This window comes from Cebus imitator, unplaced genomic scaffold (assembly GCF_001604975.1).
Source record: "Cebus imitator isolate Cc_AM_T3 unplaced genomic scaffold, Cebus_imitator-1.0 Scaffold230, whole genome shotgun sequence".
NCBI classification, from domain to species: Eukaryota; Metazoa; Chordata; class Mammalia; order Primates; family Cebidae; genus Cebus; species Cebus imitator.
In genome coordinates this window covers 1,441,069-1,458,113 of record NW_016107545.1, presented here as the reverse complement: position 1 = coordinate 1,458,113, position 17,045 = coordinate 1,441,069, and the positions used below count along the sequence as shown (strand labels likewise).

At 40.5% G+C, this 17,045-nt stretch overlaps 1 long non-coding RNA gene across 1 annotated transcript in view; it reads left to right on the top strand.

Moving 5' to 3' along the window:
• The window catches only part of LOC119466802, a 15,333-nt gene extending 7,276 nt beyond the window's left edge, over nucleotides 1–8,057 (top strand). Inside the window, exon 3 of the long non-coding RNA XR_005195283.1 lies at nucleotides 8,032–8,057. This is a non-coding gene — a long non-coding RNA (uncharacterized LOC119466802). The remainder of the gene's footprint in view (nucleotides 1–8,031) is intronic.
• The last annotated feature ends 8,988 nt before the right edge of the window (nucleotides 8,058–17,045 follow it).

Sequence of the window (17,045 nt, the reverse complement as noted above, 5' to 3'; positions counted from 1 at the left end):
AGACAGGGATTCACCATGTTGGCCAGGCTGGTCTTAAACTCCTGATCTCGGGTGATTCACCTGCCTCAGCCTCCCCAAGTGCTGGGATTACAGGCGTGAGCCACCGCACCTGGACTGTTAACGGGTTACTGATAGAAAAGTTGTCTTGAAACCAAATCAGGCTGTGTGTGAACTTCCCCTTCTTGATGACCTTCCTGTGCTCACAGGAATCCGCACGTGCTCTGGTGCCCACACTCTGCCCTTTATGTTATTGGTAGAAGGAGAAATCTTATGGTGGGAATGAAGATTGAGAAGAAAGGGATTAGCAAGACTTAAATGAAAAGAATTTAGTAGTAAGAATAATTTTTAAAATATCACATCTGATATTTTTTACAATATCAAATTTGGTCAGTTTGCTGTTATGTGCAGGGTTTATACAGAAGTTTGTTTTTCTGAACAAGAAAGATTTATAAGAAAATTATTAACATTTACAATAATAATATTATTATGTTAAGTGCCCATTAGGCCAGATGTCTAAAAAATAGTAATAACTTATCTCCAATCTTAACAAAATCACAGCAAGGGAAATGTCGTTTTCCCATTTCACAGGTGTAAAAACCTCAAGACAGTCACTGGTTACAACAGAGGCAGGATTCTCAGTCATGTCCCTCCAGAACTAGTATGGCTCTTTAAAATTCATTGTTGTCTTTCCGATTACAGGGAAGAAGTTTGTAGACTGACAGGTGACTTCTCAACCAAAGTAATTAATAATATATCAGCAAAAATTATTATTTAAGAATAGTTAAATAAATACTTTTCAGACATATAGAAACTGTCTTGTTACCAGAAGACCCACATTAAAGGAAATATCAAGGGTGTTCTTCAGGAAGAATGAAATAATCCCAAATCTTGACAAAAGACACGCACACACACACACGCATACACACCCCAAATCCCAAAACAATAAACAACAACAATAACAAAAAACTAAGAGAGAATTAAATAATCACAAAGGGTGAATATGCAGAATGATTCATGACCACATATAACAATAACACGACTACCAATAATCACGTGAGGAGTTTACCCACACGCAAACAAAATTAAATGTATGCAAAATTACATTTAAATCAAAAAGCGCATAAATGAAGTTAAGCAATTCTAAGATTTTTGCTTATTCCTGGAAAAGAAGAAAAGTCATAATTCATATAACCTTTAATATGTCAATCATCCATATTGCAATCTTTATGGCGATTACTTAAAAATAGTAACATTATTTATAATTTCCTTATTCATAGGGAAAATATGTAAAAAAAAATTCTAATTTTAAATAAGAAAAAACAAAACAGGAAAAACAGAAAAGCAAAAGCAGAGTAAGTTGACAGCCCAAATATATTAAGAAATGTATTACATATAAGGAGACTGCAACTAAATTAAAACAAAAATGAACATCTCTTTGAATTAAAATAAAATGATATTTATAGGAGATTCACTTAAAACAGAGATAAAGATTGAAAAAATTAGACCATGCAAGCAATACCAAAGAAAGATTTTGTGTCTAGAAAAATATCTGACAAATTAGCCTTTAAGATAAAATTTACAACTAGATAAAGAGACTTCATAAAAGTTTAAAATCATTGAGGAAATAGAACGATTCTTAATGTGCTTGCATCTAAATGGTTTCACCTCAAAACATGATTATTTTGGGTGACATTGAATATATGCTTCTACATGTGTTCTGATTTGTTTTTTAAAATCTCTATCTATTAGTCCGTTTTCACACTGCTGTAAAGATACTACCCAAGACTGGGTAATTTATAAAGGAAAGAGGTTTAATTGACTCACAGTTCCACGTGGCTGGGGAGGCCTCAGGAAACTTACAGTCCTGGTGGAAGGCGAAGGGGAAGCAAGGACCTTCGTCACATGGCGACAGAGGAGAGCAGTGTGAGTGCAGGAAAATTGCCACTTATAAAACCCTCAGATCTCCTGAGAACTCACTCACTAGCATGAGAACAGCATGGGGGAACCACCCTCATGATCCAATCACCTCCTTTCCTTGACACGTGGGGATTACAAATGGAGATGAGATTTGGGTGAGAACACAGAGCCGAACGGTCTCACTGTATTTCTAGTTGTTTACGATAAATATATGAGGAACTGCTATAGGAGTAAGTAAGAAACTACTCACGTTTGTTGAGCGTATGATTAGCCCCCGGCAAGCAGTCAATAAATGGCAACTGGCATCGTCACCCATGTCACCATCATCATTAACCTTTCTGTAATCGGAACAGAACAATCGTAAATTAGGACAGGGAGAGCTGGAGTCCTGCAGAACTAATTGTTTTTACTATAATCTATTCATAAAAGCAAAGCGTGGGCTGGGCGCGGTGGCTCACGCCTGTAATCCCAGCGCTTTGGGAGGCCGAGGCGGGTGGATCACAAGGTCAAGAGATCGAGGCCATCCTGGTCAACATGGTGAAACCCCGTTTCTAATAAAAATACAAAAAATTAGCTGGGCATGGTGGCGCGTGCCTGTAATCCCAGCGACTCAGGAGGCTGAGGCAGGAGAATTGCCTGAACCCAGGCAGCGGAGGTTGCGGTGAGCCAAGACCGTGCCATTGCACTCCAGCCTAGGTAAAAAGAGCGAAACTTCGTTTCAAAAAAAAAAAAAAAGCAAAGCGTGAGAGTCATTTGTCTCACCTGGCGTTTATAAGCCATCCTCCCTGAGACATTTAGGGCTCATCAGATGCAGGTCATGGAAAATACTAAAATATAACCACTATTTGGTATTTCCATCATTCTTGTCAGCCTGTCTTTGATCCGGTTAGACTTAGCTGTGTTTCCAGAACTCCAAGTACCTGATCATATATTGGAGTCACGTGAGGGAGACTTGGCCTTGAGAACTGGGGCTTCACAGACCAGCTGGTTATTGTAACCCTCACAGGAATTCAGACCAGAGCCCAGAGCCTAGGTTTCCATGAGTAACTCCTGACATCTGCTGGCCGGTGAGCTCCTGGCCTGCTCACTGTGTGCTGAGAGCCAGAGGATGCTCACTCAGGACAGTAGCTCTGTGTTGAATTTTTTTAATATTTAGAAAACTTTATTATAGTATTTATCTCAAAGAAAGAATAAAAGAGTTCTACTATTAAAAGGCCAGGCATTCTCTAATTTTCATGAACTGTAACTAGAAATGATAAGGAAAACAAATGCCCGAACACGCAAATAACCATCAAGTTAAAGTGGGAAGAAAAATCTCAATTACAAGCCATTTAGGAATTAACAAAAATGATGTTGCATACCAAATTATAGAAAGGCAACAGCACTGGAATGAGAGGCAGACTCATCAAACTGAAAGGATGATAGATTGCCTTGTTGTTGGGCTACAAGGAGAAGTTCTTTGGTGGTGAGTTCTGAGATTTCAGTGCACCCGTCACCCAAGCAGTGTACACTGCATCCAATATGCAGTCTTGTATCCCTCACCCCACCGCCCAACCTTCCCCCTGAGCCCCCAAAGTTCTTACATCAATCTTATGCCTTTGCGTCTTCATAGCTTAGCTCCCAGTTATAAGTGAGAACGTACGATATTTGGCTTTCCATTCCTGATTTACTTCACTTACACATTTGAGAGAGGTCACAGCTCAATTAACCCTTCAGGCTCATGAGTCCAGAAGCTTTTGTGAAGCCAAATGGAAAAAAAAAATCACACTTGTAAAGTGTGTGGAAGCCCTAGTGGCAGGTTTGCATAAAGGGTAAGAGCCTGGATGTTGAAGATTGTCTCGTAAACCTATAGTTATCACTTAGTGGCACGTCTGTATCCCAGCTAAATAACACCTTTGTGCCTCAGTTTCCTTGTCTTTGAAATGGGACTGAAAATAGGACCTACATGATAAGATTATTATGGGATGGAAGAAGGTAAGACATATGTATATGATATGTTAGAACAGTTCCTTGCAAGGAACAATTTCTTAATATGTGAGAGTTGTTATTAAACTCTAAAATTGTGGCTCATACCATTTAATAAAGCTATTAACCAATCTAATTTACTGCACAATATATCTCTCACATTTATTTTAAAAATTCCTAACAAATTATGGGGGCTTTTTCCATTCCACCAGCACTGCAGGCAGCTGCAGATCTCTCTAGAAAATTGTAAATGTGCTGTATATAACAGCCTATTTTATACCCTGCTTTTATTCTAAAATATGAGAAGCCCTGGGTGTAAATATCGCTGAGAAGTCTTTTATTGTTCCTATCAACGTGAAAATGAGCTTGTGTAATGCACTCTGATTGTATCTAATCATCCCCACTCCCGGTCAGTTTCACATCGTCTCAGACAAAGAGCATTGGGCCTTCTACAGTAATCACACATTAATAGGCATGCATTAGCTGTGCACAAAGAGCTTTTTTAGTGGATTAATTGAAAGTCTCACTGTGCAGGCTTGTGGACCTCAGCTAGTGACATTGAACATGCCCTCCTACAATTAATGATGAATAATAAAAGCTAAATAGCATAATGAATCCTACTGCCAACATTTTGCTTAGGAAAGTCACCAACCTGAACCATTCTCATGTCAGAACTTGGAACCCCACAGAAGGGCTGTACAGCATGAAGACTGAAGCATGGATCCTGTAAGCAAGCCAGTGAGGTTTAAATGCTGGTTCTGCTAATTACTAGCTATGTGACCTGGCAGGAGTTAAGGATGCTCTCTGAGCATTAGTTTCTTTATCTGCAAAATGGGAACTACAGAAAGAGTCCCTATCCCATTCGGTCACTGTGAGGACACAGCGAACCAGCATGTGTGTGAATGCACCCAGCATAGAGCCTGGCATGGAAAGAGTACAAAGTAAGTGTTAATTATTGTTATTATTATTAGTGTATTAGTTGGGTCCTCACAGGAAATGCATGGTGTACTCGAAATGGAATTGAATTTAATAAATTTAATAAAGGTAGCACTTAAATAGATTAGACATGATTAAATAAATGGGAGATGGCACTGCACCGAGGACCTAGCACCAGTGGGAAGCCATTGCACTAACTTCATACCACACCCCAACCAACGGAACAAGAGGAGGGAACAGCTTTGGCATTAAGAAGGCATTGGCCACACCTATAATCCCAGCATTTTGGGAGACCGAGATGGAGACCAACCTGGTCAACATGGTGAAACCCCGTCTCTACTATAAATTCAAAAATTAGCTGGGCATGGTGGCACACACCTGTAGCCCCAGCTACTCAGGAGGCTGAGGCAGGAGAATTGCTTGAACCCAGGAGGCGGAGGTTGCTGTGAGCCGAGATCACATCACTGCACTCCAGCCTGGGTGACAAGAGGGAAACTCCGTTTCCAAAAAACAAAACAAAAAAGAAGGCCTTGGCATCTGAAACCGCAGAAGCTGTGGACTTTGTAAAAGGAACACAGGCAATGCCAAGTCATGGCGAGCAGGGAGAGAGGGAGGGTGGTGATAAATCTCTGGACTTCTCTCTTCTCTTGACCCTGAAAACCCAGCACCTCCAATCAGAAAATCTAACCAGAAGCCAGAGAGCAGAGGAGGCCAGGTGACGCAATATGAAGAGGTCAGCCTACAGGTTAGAGTAATGCAGGGTGCACTAGGGTTAGGAATAGATCTGGGTGGGGGGAGCGGGGATATTGGCAAATATCAATCCCCAAGGACAGTGGTCTTGGGGCCATCTATATTATGCATGCAATCAGTATGAATAAACTGGGCAAATATTACCAATATAGCTGCCTGCCCCATTGCCAAGAAACACTAAGGGAACAAATATAACCATGGAAGTGACTCAGTGTCTTTGAGTCTGTTCCTGGACTGCAGACAGGAAGAGTGATAATCCTAACAAAAACAACCCTAATAGAAATAGTAACAGCAACTGGCATTTCCATAATACTTTGTAATTTTCAAGTCGCTTTCATGTATATAACCACATTTCAGCCTTGTAAGAACTCTATTGGAAGGTAGGTATTTATTTCCATTTAAAATGAGAAAATTGAGGATGAAGTGTTTAGTTGGCAGGGATCAAAATCCCTTGTACAATTCTTGCTTAAATTTCCTAGAGAATGCATGAAAAATGTTGATATTACATCTTAGTATTCAGGAATACAAGATGTGGAATTTACCTGTTTTACTCAAGTCATGTGTTGTGAGGCTTGTGATCTGTCAAGCTCTGTGTTAAACAATGGGGATTCAGCAGTGACCAAAACGAAGTCCTGCCTGTTTTTGAGCTGCAGTTATTTTCCAAGAGTCTGGAAGTCCTTCAAGAAGTTGAAAGACTTATTTATGACCCAAAAGTCCCAAAAGAAATGAAAATATATATCCACACAAAATCTTGGACATAAATATTTATAGCAGAATTATTCATGATTGCCGAAGAGTAGAAATAGCACCAATGCCTATCAGCTGAAAGATAAATAAATTGTATATTCATACAGTGAAATATTACTTAGCAATAAAAAGGAATGAAGTACTAATTTATGCTACAGGAAAGAATCATTACATTCTACATGTTAAATCAATACACTAAGTGAAAGAAGCTAGTCACAAAAAACTACTTATTACAGCTAGTGCTCGACTTAACGACCACGGTCGGGACTGCAGACCGGTCGTAACACAATTTGGTTGTAAGTTGGGTAGGCTATATGTACAGTTGAAATGGTGCACACGGAGATGGTAGTGCTGCCGGAAGCTGGTCCGCACTGTCGTACGCCCAGCTGGGTAACATTTGTGCTGCCAGACACGGAGCAGTCGTGGCTAGCGATTGTGGTCGTAAAGTCGAATGGTCGTAAGTTGCATAGGTGGTAAGTCGATCAATACCTGTATATGATTCTATTTCTATGAAAGGTCCAGATTAGGCAAATCTAGAGAAAAAGTAAGTAGATTAATGGATATTTAGGGCAGAAGCAATGAGTGAATGAGAAGATTAGGAGTGACAGTGATAGCATCAGGAGGCAGCTAAATGCCCAGAGAGACAGAGGTGGGACACCGGTGACCTCCGCCTCTAAGCCAAAGACAACTGAAAGCCTGAAAGACAAGCTACAGGCTAAATCCTTGGACTGGACTGAGAACTTGTCTTCCTGTTTGGCACACTTTCCTCTGATTCATCCCCACCCTTCATGTATTCTACATATAGCTACCCTTGTCTACTTGGTTTTCTACATTATCATGCCAACCTTTGGATGGTGTCTTCTGTTTAACCTTTTACTGCATACTCACAAAGCAATCAGCACACACTCCCCATCCTGTGCCTATAAAGACCCCAGACTCAGTCAGTAGAGGAGAATATGGCTGACTTCAGGGAAGGAGATGGCCTGATTTCAGGGAAGAGACAACCTGACTCTAGGAAAGATGACCTGCCCTTCCTGTGCCCTCTCCAGCTCCCCTCTCCACTGAGAGCTGTTTTCATCACTCAGTGCAGTTCTTCACATTCACCATCCTTCAATCGTGTGACTTCATTCTTCTTGGATGTTAGCTAAGAGCTTGGGACATACTGAGTGTGGGTACCCAGATAGGCTGTCACATACCAGCCCTTTGACTCTGCTGGCAGAGGGCAGCCACTCCATGGATGAGCCAAGGGGCCAACTGAGCTGCTAACACACTGCTGTCCATGGATGGCCACACTAAAGGAGCTCTGTAACACCTTTTCTGGGGCTTCAGGGTCATGGGCACCCTCACCTAGGTGCCACCATGTTTGCCTCAAGACGACATGCCTGCACTGGCCCCAGCCCCACACAGAGCTTGCTCCTGTGTTGGTGTGCAGAGCAGCCAGCCAGATCCCACACTTGCAAGCTCACTTGCTCCTCCTGCAAGGGGCTCAGCACGGCAGACTGAGTAGATGGGACATCCCTTCCTCAAGTCTGGCAAAGGGTGCTGAGAAAATCCTGCATCAACAGCTAAGGGATGTGGGGTTTCATTTTAGGGTAATGAAAATGTTCTAAAATTGGTCATGTGATAAACGCATAACTCTATGGATATACTAAAAGCCAATTGTACACTTCAAATGAGTGAATTGCATGTTATACGAATTGTATCTTTTTTTGTTAGATGAAGTCTTGCTCTGTCACCTAGGCTGGAGGGCAGGGGCATGATCTCAGCTCAACACAACCTCTGCCTCCTGGGTTCAAGTGATTCTCCTGCCTCTCAGCCTCTCAAGTAGCTGGGATTAAAGGCTTGCACCACCACACCCAGCTAATTTTTGTATTTTTAGTAGAGCCTGAATTATATCTTAATAAGGCTTTTCTTTCTAACGCACTACCCCTTGAAGCCTGAGATTCTTATCTAGTAAGATATTGAAACTTTTAGCCACACTTCTCTTTGTAAACCTCATATGCTGTACTTGACCTAGAATATAATAATGGTGAGAAATTTTGGATGTTCATCCCCACCCAGATCTTGTGTTGAATTGGAATCCTCAATGCTGGAGGTGGGGCCTGGTGGGAGGTGTTTGGGTCATGGGTGTGGATCCTTCATGGCTTGATGCTATATTCATGATAGTGAGTTCTCAGGAGATCTGCTCATTTAAAATTGTGTGGCATCTCCCCCTGCCAACTTTCTCTCTTGTTCCTGCTTTCACCATGGGAAAGCCAACTCTCACTTCGCCTTCTACCAGGATTGCAAGCGTCCTGAGGCCTCTGCAGAAGCTGATGCCAGAACTATGCTTCCTGTGTAGCCTGCAGAACTGTGAGACAATTAAACCTCTTTTCTTTATAAATTACCCAATCTTGGATATTCCTTTATAGCAATGCAAGCACAGCCTAATACAAATTGGTTTAGAAGTTTTACATAAGCAGTCACCTTGGATGTCCTGCTGAGCTGTATCTTTCTAGAAGCATTTATGAGAAAAAGTGAACACACACACATACACACATGCAGAACAGCCTGTACAGCCTGCAGAACTGTAAGACAATTAAACCTCTTTTCTTTATAAATCACCCAATTTTGGGTATTTCTTTATAGCAATGCAAGAACAGCCTAATACAAATTGGTTTAGAAGTTTCACATAAGCAATCACCTTGGATGCCCTGCTGAGCTTTATCATTCTAGAAGCATTTATGAGAAAAAGTGAACACACACACATACACACATGCACACACACATACATAGTCCTAGACCTGATTCTTCCTCCAACTTTACAGCAATTTCAAATTAATAGAACTATGATTTTTTGAGATGATTGGGAACCTTTGCGGGAAAACAACTTATGGAGCAGTACATGTTCCTTCTGATATTCTCATCAGCTTCATTTCCCAAAAAAAGGTGGCTGTTCTTTTCACATGCTCTTCATTTTGTTTTATTTTATTCTTTGATACTAAAAATTAAAGGGTCTTTAACTTTTGTGCCAACATCTTTGTAGATTATATCACTTGCCTTGCTTAGAGATAAAACATCCCTGTATCTTTGGCCTTGGGAAAATCTGAAAGTCCAGGGCAGCTCTCCAGAGCTAAGCTTTTATAGGCATGTCTGCCTCTCACTGTCCCGGAAAATCATACTCAGGCTACCATGTCCCCCAATCATAGGGGTCTCATCCTAATGCCTACCCATAGCCCTATTGGATCCTCTTCCTTTAGGGATTGGGATAAGAAGATGAGAACTTTCTCTCCCTTTGGAGGGAATAGAGGCAACAGCATAATTGATTTTTCAAAGATAACCCACCTCCAGGAATCTTTCTTCCTCTCCTCTCAAAGCTTCTAAAGTCCTAAAGGAAATAAAAGTTTTCAATAATTGTGAAAAGGTATTATTTCTTTTGAAAAACCCATGCGTAACAGATTCAGCTTATCATTTCATAATTTTTCATCTTTCTTGACACCGGGTTGGAACCTGAGTTTGGCATCGTTGCGTGCAACTGTTTCTGCATGTTGTTCTGTCTGTGCAGCTGGAAACAAGGGCAGTGTAGACTGCAGGTGGGTTTCTGTGGGGGTCTGTGTGAGCATAGGGTCCATAGACTGCAGAGGGACTTAGGAAAGGCAGGAAATTCTCCTTTTCAATTTCCACGAAGAGGGGACCTGTCAAATCCGGGGCAGCAATAAAATCCATCAAGTTGGAAGTTCTCCTTCAAGAGCCATGGAAATGTGGGTGAAATATCTGTCTGATCCTCAGGACAGTCATCCTGTATGATCTCACTGTGCTGGACTCACCAGCCCTGTGTCCACCACCAGACAGAGAGGTCCTAAGGAGCAACCGAGTTTTCCTAGTTCTTCACATTCTGTTTCCTGCAGCCTCTATTTGGGGCCTAGCCCAGGAATAAATGTGTGGTGGATGCAGACAGTGGAATAATAGCTCTGAATGAATACATTCATCCAGAAAAAAAGAAAAATATCACAATCAATGAACTGAATATTCATGCCATGATGTTATTTTCAAAAACCAACAAGTTACAGAAAGTAAATTCTCTTGAAAGCAGAAAATATTGAAGGAAGAAAATAAGGAAAGAAATATGTGAAAAAGAAATGAAATATATGATAGAAAAAATCATCAAATGCAAAAGATATTTTACTGAGAAGACTAATGAAATCGATTTGAATCTAGGAAGGCTGATGAAGAAAAATAAGAGAATGAACAAATTGCAAATATTGAGAATGAAGATACAGTATCATTAAAGATCCTGTATACATTTAAAATAAGAAATTTATAATCTAAACAATGTTATTTTTAAAGAATAAAAATTCAGATAATAGCAAAATTTCTTTAAAAAATTGAGATTATATAATGAATTTGATACAAGAAGAAGAAAATTGGAATACATCTATGTTTAATAAATGAAGTATATCAGACAGCATTTTTCTTGGCGCCTTGTCTAAACTAGTCCTAATTCTCTCATTATCTTCTATATCATCCAGTTTTATTTTTATGGCAGTTATCACTACCCCAAATTATATCGTCTTCTATATTTTGATTGCCTGTCTCCTTTCACAAAAATGTAACTCTTTTTAGAGACTTGAGACATTTTTAAATACTTTATTGTTGATTTTAGGCAGTGGAGAAATCAGCTATATCATTTTATGGGCAGATAGTCTATTGTATTTTTTAAATCTCCAGACTATGTGTTTGTGTCATTGCATTTATTACAAACATTTATTTTAAAATATTTTATTTCGATCCTGTTGAAAAAGTAAGTAATAGTGAATGAGAGTCTTCTCTGTCTTGAGCAACTCCACAATCCTGCTGTCTAGAGTAATTCTGATCCACATCAAGTACTCAAAAATAGTGTTCAGACAAACAAAGGTACACACGAAGAAATAAATTTATTCATGTTATAAATAACTTCACCATCTGAGAAAACTTTATGGCAGGAAATCTTGTTACCAGTGTACAATGGCGACCACAAATACAGAAATGAGAAAATTCCACCCAAAGAGGAGATGTTCAGAGATTCTTTCTTCTCACTCTCTTCCACATTTCTTGAAGTTTCCTTTCAAAATACTCTCTTGTAAATTATTGAATATGTTAGATTTTTTAATACTTCATGACATTAAGTCCCTTTCTCACCAGACTACTGGCGTCTCCAATTCTGTCTCCTCTGTCGGGTATTCCTGGGGTTCCCAGTGAGAAGGGTCCTCACCAGCATCCCTCTGGCCTGTGAACCCGCAGGATCAACAGTCAGAAGGTGACAGATGGAAGATCTGGCTTCCCAAGCACTCCTGTAGGGCTGTGTTTCATAAAGTCATAGGGGAAGCCTGCTAACATTGAAACACTTTAGTGTCTATTCTGAACTGTGGTTCTCAGAATTCAGGACCAAAGTTGGACTATGTGGATCAAGTTATCTGCATAGAAAAGCCATCCTGGTGATCACTGAGGAAAGAAGAGAAATTAGCAAAAGTATACAATCAGGTCTTAGTACTAACAATTGTATTTTCTCACTGCAAAGTCTACCTGAAAATATCCAGAGACTACAGAGGTCATCAAGTGGATGCAACAATGTTTACATGTAAGTCATCCAAGATTTATCTCACTAGTTTGTGATTACTATACCCCTACGCTTTTGTCTCTATTTTGCTTTAGGAATATTTCCAATCACCCAATTTATGAAGGAGGGACCAGAGAAGAAAAAGGCCAACACTTCAAACACCACGTTCCATTTCTGGCCATACTCCCAGAAATTATAATTATAACCCAAAACAACAATCCACTCATTAACATCCACAAATAACATGCAGCTCAGGATGAAGGTTCTAAATCGTCTTCAGCCAGAGGACCCTCCAAACCACTTCATTATCATGATTAACATGAAAATCAACTTTCAGAGAGGTCAGAAGAATGTACATATTCTCCTGGCAAATATTTGATATTTATTGAATATCCTAATTGCATATTCTGAATGTTATTTTCTGGAATACATTTAAGTATAGAGAGTTTCATGATTTAGTCATAAACACTAAAGGAACACAACCATGGCACTTGTTAAATAAATACATAGAACAATTACCCCAGTGGTTCGCCAAATCCCACATTGAGAAGCCTTCTGATTAGGAGAAAGAGAAGCCAACCATTGGGTTTCTTCCCTCCTTTAACTCCCCATCTCATGAACTAGATTTTGTTTTGTGAGGGTACCAACGAACTCTCATCTCAGTCCTTTCTTCATCAAGGGCTAACCTTGTTTTAGGGACTAAGTGGAGGGGTACTAAGGTTACAGACTCTGGGCTGGGCGTAGTGGCTCACACCTGTAATCCCAGCACTTTGGGAGGTCTAGGCCGGTAGATCACGAGGTCAGGAGTTCGAGACCAGCCTGACCAACATGTGAAACCCCATTGCTATTAAAAGTACAAAAATTAGCTGAGCAAGGTGGTGGTTGCCTGTAATCCCAGCTACTCGGGAGGCTGAGGCAGGATAATCGCTTGAATTCAGGAGACGGAGGTTTCAGTGAGTTGAGACCGTGACATTGTACTCCAGCCTGGTTGACAGAGTGAGATATTATCTAAAAAAAAAAAAAAAAAAAATTACAGACTCTGAAGTCACAGTGCCTGAAATTCAAACATCAGCTCTTATACTACTTAAGAACTAATCCCAGGACTTTAGGAAGCTGAGATGGGCAAATCACTTAAGGCCAGGAGTTTGAGACCAGCCTGGCCAACATGGCAAAACCCTGGCTCTACTGAAAATGCAAAAATTAGTCAGGCAAGGTGGTGCACATGTAATCCCAGCTACTTGGGTGACTGAGGCACTAGAACTGCTAGAACCTGGGAGGTGGAGGTTGCAGTAAGATGAGATTGCACCACTGCACCCCAGCCTGGGGGACAGAGTGAGATGCTATCTCAAGATAAATAAATAAATAAATTCATACAGATCACATTACCTCCTAACTATTCAATATCCTCACCCGTAAAAGAGGTGTTGAACATGTTGTACAGTGTAATCAGATTACAATAAAATAATGCGGGAGAATCAGCTGCACTAAATAAAAGGTCAGTATATTTAAAGACTATTTTTGTTTGTCTCTGTAATTCATGAAATTGGGAGTGAGTAAGTTTTGGGCTGCAATCTGGCTGTATGCTCTCTTACTGGGAAACTCCTGAAACACTTTTGAAAGTATTTTATTGTTGGTTTTAGGAAGTGAAGAAATCAGCTAATTCTTTTTTTTATGGGCAGATATTCCACAATATTTTTTAAATCTCCAAACTATGTGTTTATGTTATTGTATTTATTACAAACATTTATTTTTAAATATTTTGTTTTGATTCTTTTGAAAAACTAGGTAATAGATGAAAATGTTTATATCCCAATAGATTTGTTGGGAATGTGAACTGAGCTTGGGGGGTTACTGAGAGCAGCTGCTGTCACTGGTCAACAGCCACACAAGGGCTCATCTAAGCATGCCACCACGCCCTCCTTACTGCTGGCTCAAAAAAACTGCTTCTACGAATCTGCTACAGTTTATTATATTATTGTTTTAGCACTTAAAGAATAGAAAATGTAACCAATATTTGAAAAGACCTAACTGAAATAGACAACTATGGAAGCATGCCTTTCCCTTGTGTGTCCAGAAGCACCAGGTGTGAAGTCCACAGTGCACAATCAGGGGTTAAATGAGAAAGAGACTTGCTAGATTTGGTGGTTTGACATGGAGGACTGAGCTGCCACAAAGATAACAGTTCATTAAATGCAGCATCACTATGTTCTGAGAAAGTGATGAGAGGGATCAGGCGTGTGAGAGGAGAAATCTCTGGGCAGATCCTGTTTCAGCCTGGAATAATTCATTGTCCAACCAGAAATTCCAGGTCCTGCTACCAATACAGTGCCTTCATGGATATCCAGAAGCCAAGTGGAAAGGGCTTCATTAGCATTTAAATTAAATTTGCATAAATATTTTAGTAAAAATAAATAAAGACAACCACAGTCTTGTCTAGAGTTGTTCCTCTTTGGTAGGAGAGGGAATAGAAATTGCCTATGTTATTGTGAGCTCTCTCCAGGCACCCAGAGAAGGGCAAGGGGACCTGCCTCTGAAATCATGCATTTTCCACTGAACTACACTGTGAGATAGAATGAGCTAAGACTTCCCTTCCTCTACTTTTTCAAACCACAATGAAAGATACCTTATGTATTTTCTAGAAATTTCTCAAAATTCTAGAAATGGCCTCAGCTAGAACAGAATGACATGTGGATCTAATTAAAGTCAAGAGATGAGGAGGTGGAGGCAGACTGCGACAAGAATCAGCAATTCAGTTTGCAGTGGAAGCCACCGACCAAGTGCCTGCTCCTGGAACAACAAGCTCATTTCCTCTACCTGCTCGCAAAAGGACAGGAGTGTTCTACAGTAGCAGAAAGAAAGCTTAACTTCAGGTTAGGGGATGAGCATTTCAACCCGATGGCAGTGGAAGTCTAGGGTGGGGTCTTGCTTAGGGAGGCCCTCTCTGGAAAGGCTATAACATGGTCAAACCAAGACAGACAGCAAATGGTTGATGGTGATGGGCAGCTTCCAGATGAGTGGAGCCTAAAGTCTGGCCCAGAGGTGTGAGCTCAGGGCTGCCAGGTGTGCAGAGGCAAGGCCAGAGCAGCCTCACTCACATCTACAGCAGCCCATTCACATGCATTCTATGTAAATGGAACCCCCCTGGAGTTGTGCCAGGTGTGGATGAGGTCCCCATTGGAAACCGAACATGGCATAGTCTGTCAATTTTCTCTGTGAGATGGTGACAGTTAAATACCTTCTTCATCCTTCGTTCCAGCTCTGTACAATCAATACTTCTCAATTTCATAAATTCTAAATACTCATTTTTCCCCCTAAACTGAGTCTTCGATCACTTCATCTTTACTCGAAAAGATCCCCTCTATCAGGGAAAATGTATGTTCACCATTATTGATGAAAAAAGTCAGACTCTGTAAAATATTTGAAGAGATTCATTCTGACCCAATTTTAAGTGACCACGGCTGACCTAAGGCATGGTATCAGGAGTTCCTGGGAATATGTGCCCAAGGTAATTGGATTACAGCTTGGTTTTATACATTTCAGGAAGACACAAGACATTAGTCAATGCATGTGTGGTTTACACTGATTTGGTCCAGAAAGGCAGGACAACTCAATGTGGGGGCCTGAGGGTCATAGGTGGATTCAAAAATTTTCTGATTGGCAATTGGTTGAAATGGTTACTATCTAAAGACCTGGCATTCATACAGAGGAATGTCTGATTTAAAGTAAGAGGTTGTGGAGACCAAGGTTCTTATTACATAGGTGAAGTCTCATAAGTGGCCACGCTTTGAGGCAATAGATGGCAAATGTTTCCTATCCAGAGGATTAAAACGTTCCAGACTCTCTGCCAGAGACCTAGTAAAGGAAGGGAATTTGCTACAGAATGAAAATATCCCCCGCAAGAGATAGCTGTGCAGGGCCATTCTAAAATATGTGAAAGAAATACATTTTGGGGTAAAATACATTGATTTCTCTCAGAGCCTGCTATCTGCCATGTGATATATGAAAGTCTAGTTGGAATTTGGCAATTTACTGTTACAAAGAGTCTGTCTGTTAGTCGTGAGATCTCTGTTTTAATGTTAATGCTGGTCAATTGTACCTGAACTTCAAAGGATGGAAGGTATAATGAGGTGTGTTCAGCTCACCGCCTCCCTCATGGCCTGAACTGGTTTTGCAGGTTTCTTCGGATTCCCCTGGCCAAGAGGGATCCCTTCCAGTTGGTTGAAGGCTTAAAATTTCATTTTTGGTTTTCACCCCTCATATTTGTTCATACTGAGGTGTATTTCTCAAATATGTCGGCGCTCCTGAAAATGAAATGACAGGAATATGGCAAATAGCTGTGTGTTTGGTGAGTGGTGTTTCAGACGGCGTGGAGTTTTCAGATTTTCCGTGTAGAGGAAGTGGCTAGCACTGTGAGTCTTCATGTTTCCAGTTTGAAATAAAGATTATGTGCCTGGCACATACTGGAAAATCAATAAAATTCTGTTGAATAAATGTTGTGGAAAGAGGTTTATAAACATTCAGAGGAAAGCTGAACTTTCCTGAAATAATCCCTATTTCGGTTCCAAGGGCTTTATGCATTAAAAAAATATCAAATGTTCTTCTATTTTTTTGCCTTTACATCTCACACAAGTGCACATGTGTTCTGAGAATCAAAGGGTCAGCCTGGGACATGTCTGACATATCAAATAAAGAAATTCTCTGTAATTTTTGAAGAGATTCAGTATAATTTGTGTTCAGATGTTCTGAAATGTTCATGAATCACTTGTGACTGACTCTAGAAGTGTTCGTTACTTCTTCCATGAAAAGTGTTGATCACACACCTGGAATCTACTGCCTGCTCAGGCCTGCCTGGCTAGGCCCTAATATCCTCCAGAGATCCCCTTCTCAGCATCACAGCCTTGGACAGGGCAGGTCTGCTAGACCCTGGAGTATTCTAGTTCCTTTGCAATCACTGATTCAGGAATGTGCAGACCTGTGACCTCACTCAGATGAACAAGATATAAGGAGAATTTTAGTAGCGGAATTCTAGTAAAAAGCTTTGCTCTTCTAAAAAGGTCATGTAGGAAGCTACCTGCTGTCTTATTTATGAGGAACGTTCTACCGCGCCTGATGGCACTTGGAATTTCAGGTGTTACCACTAGCATAAGGGAGAGGC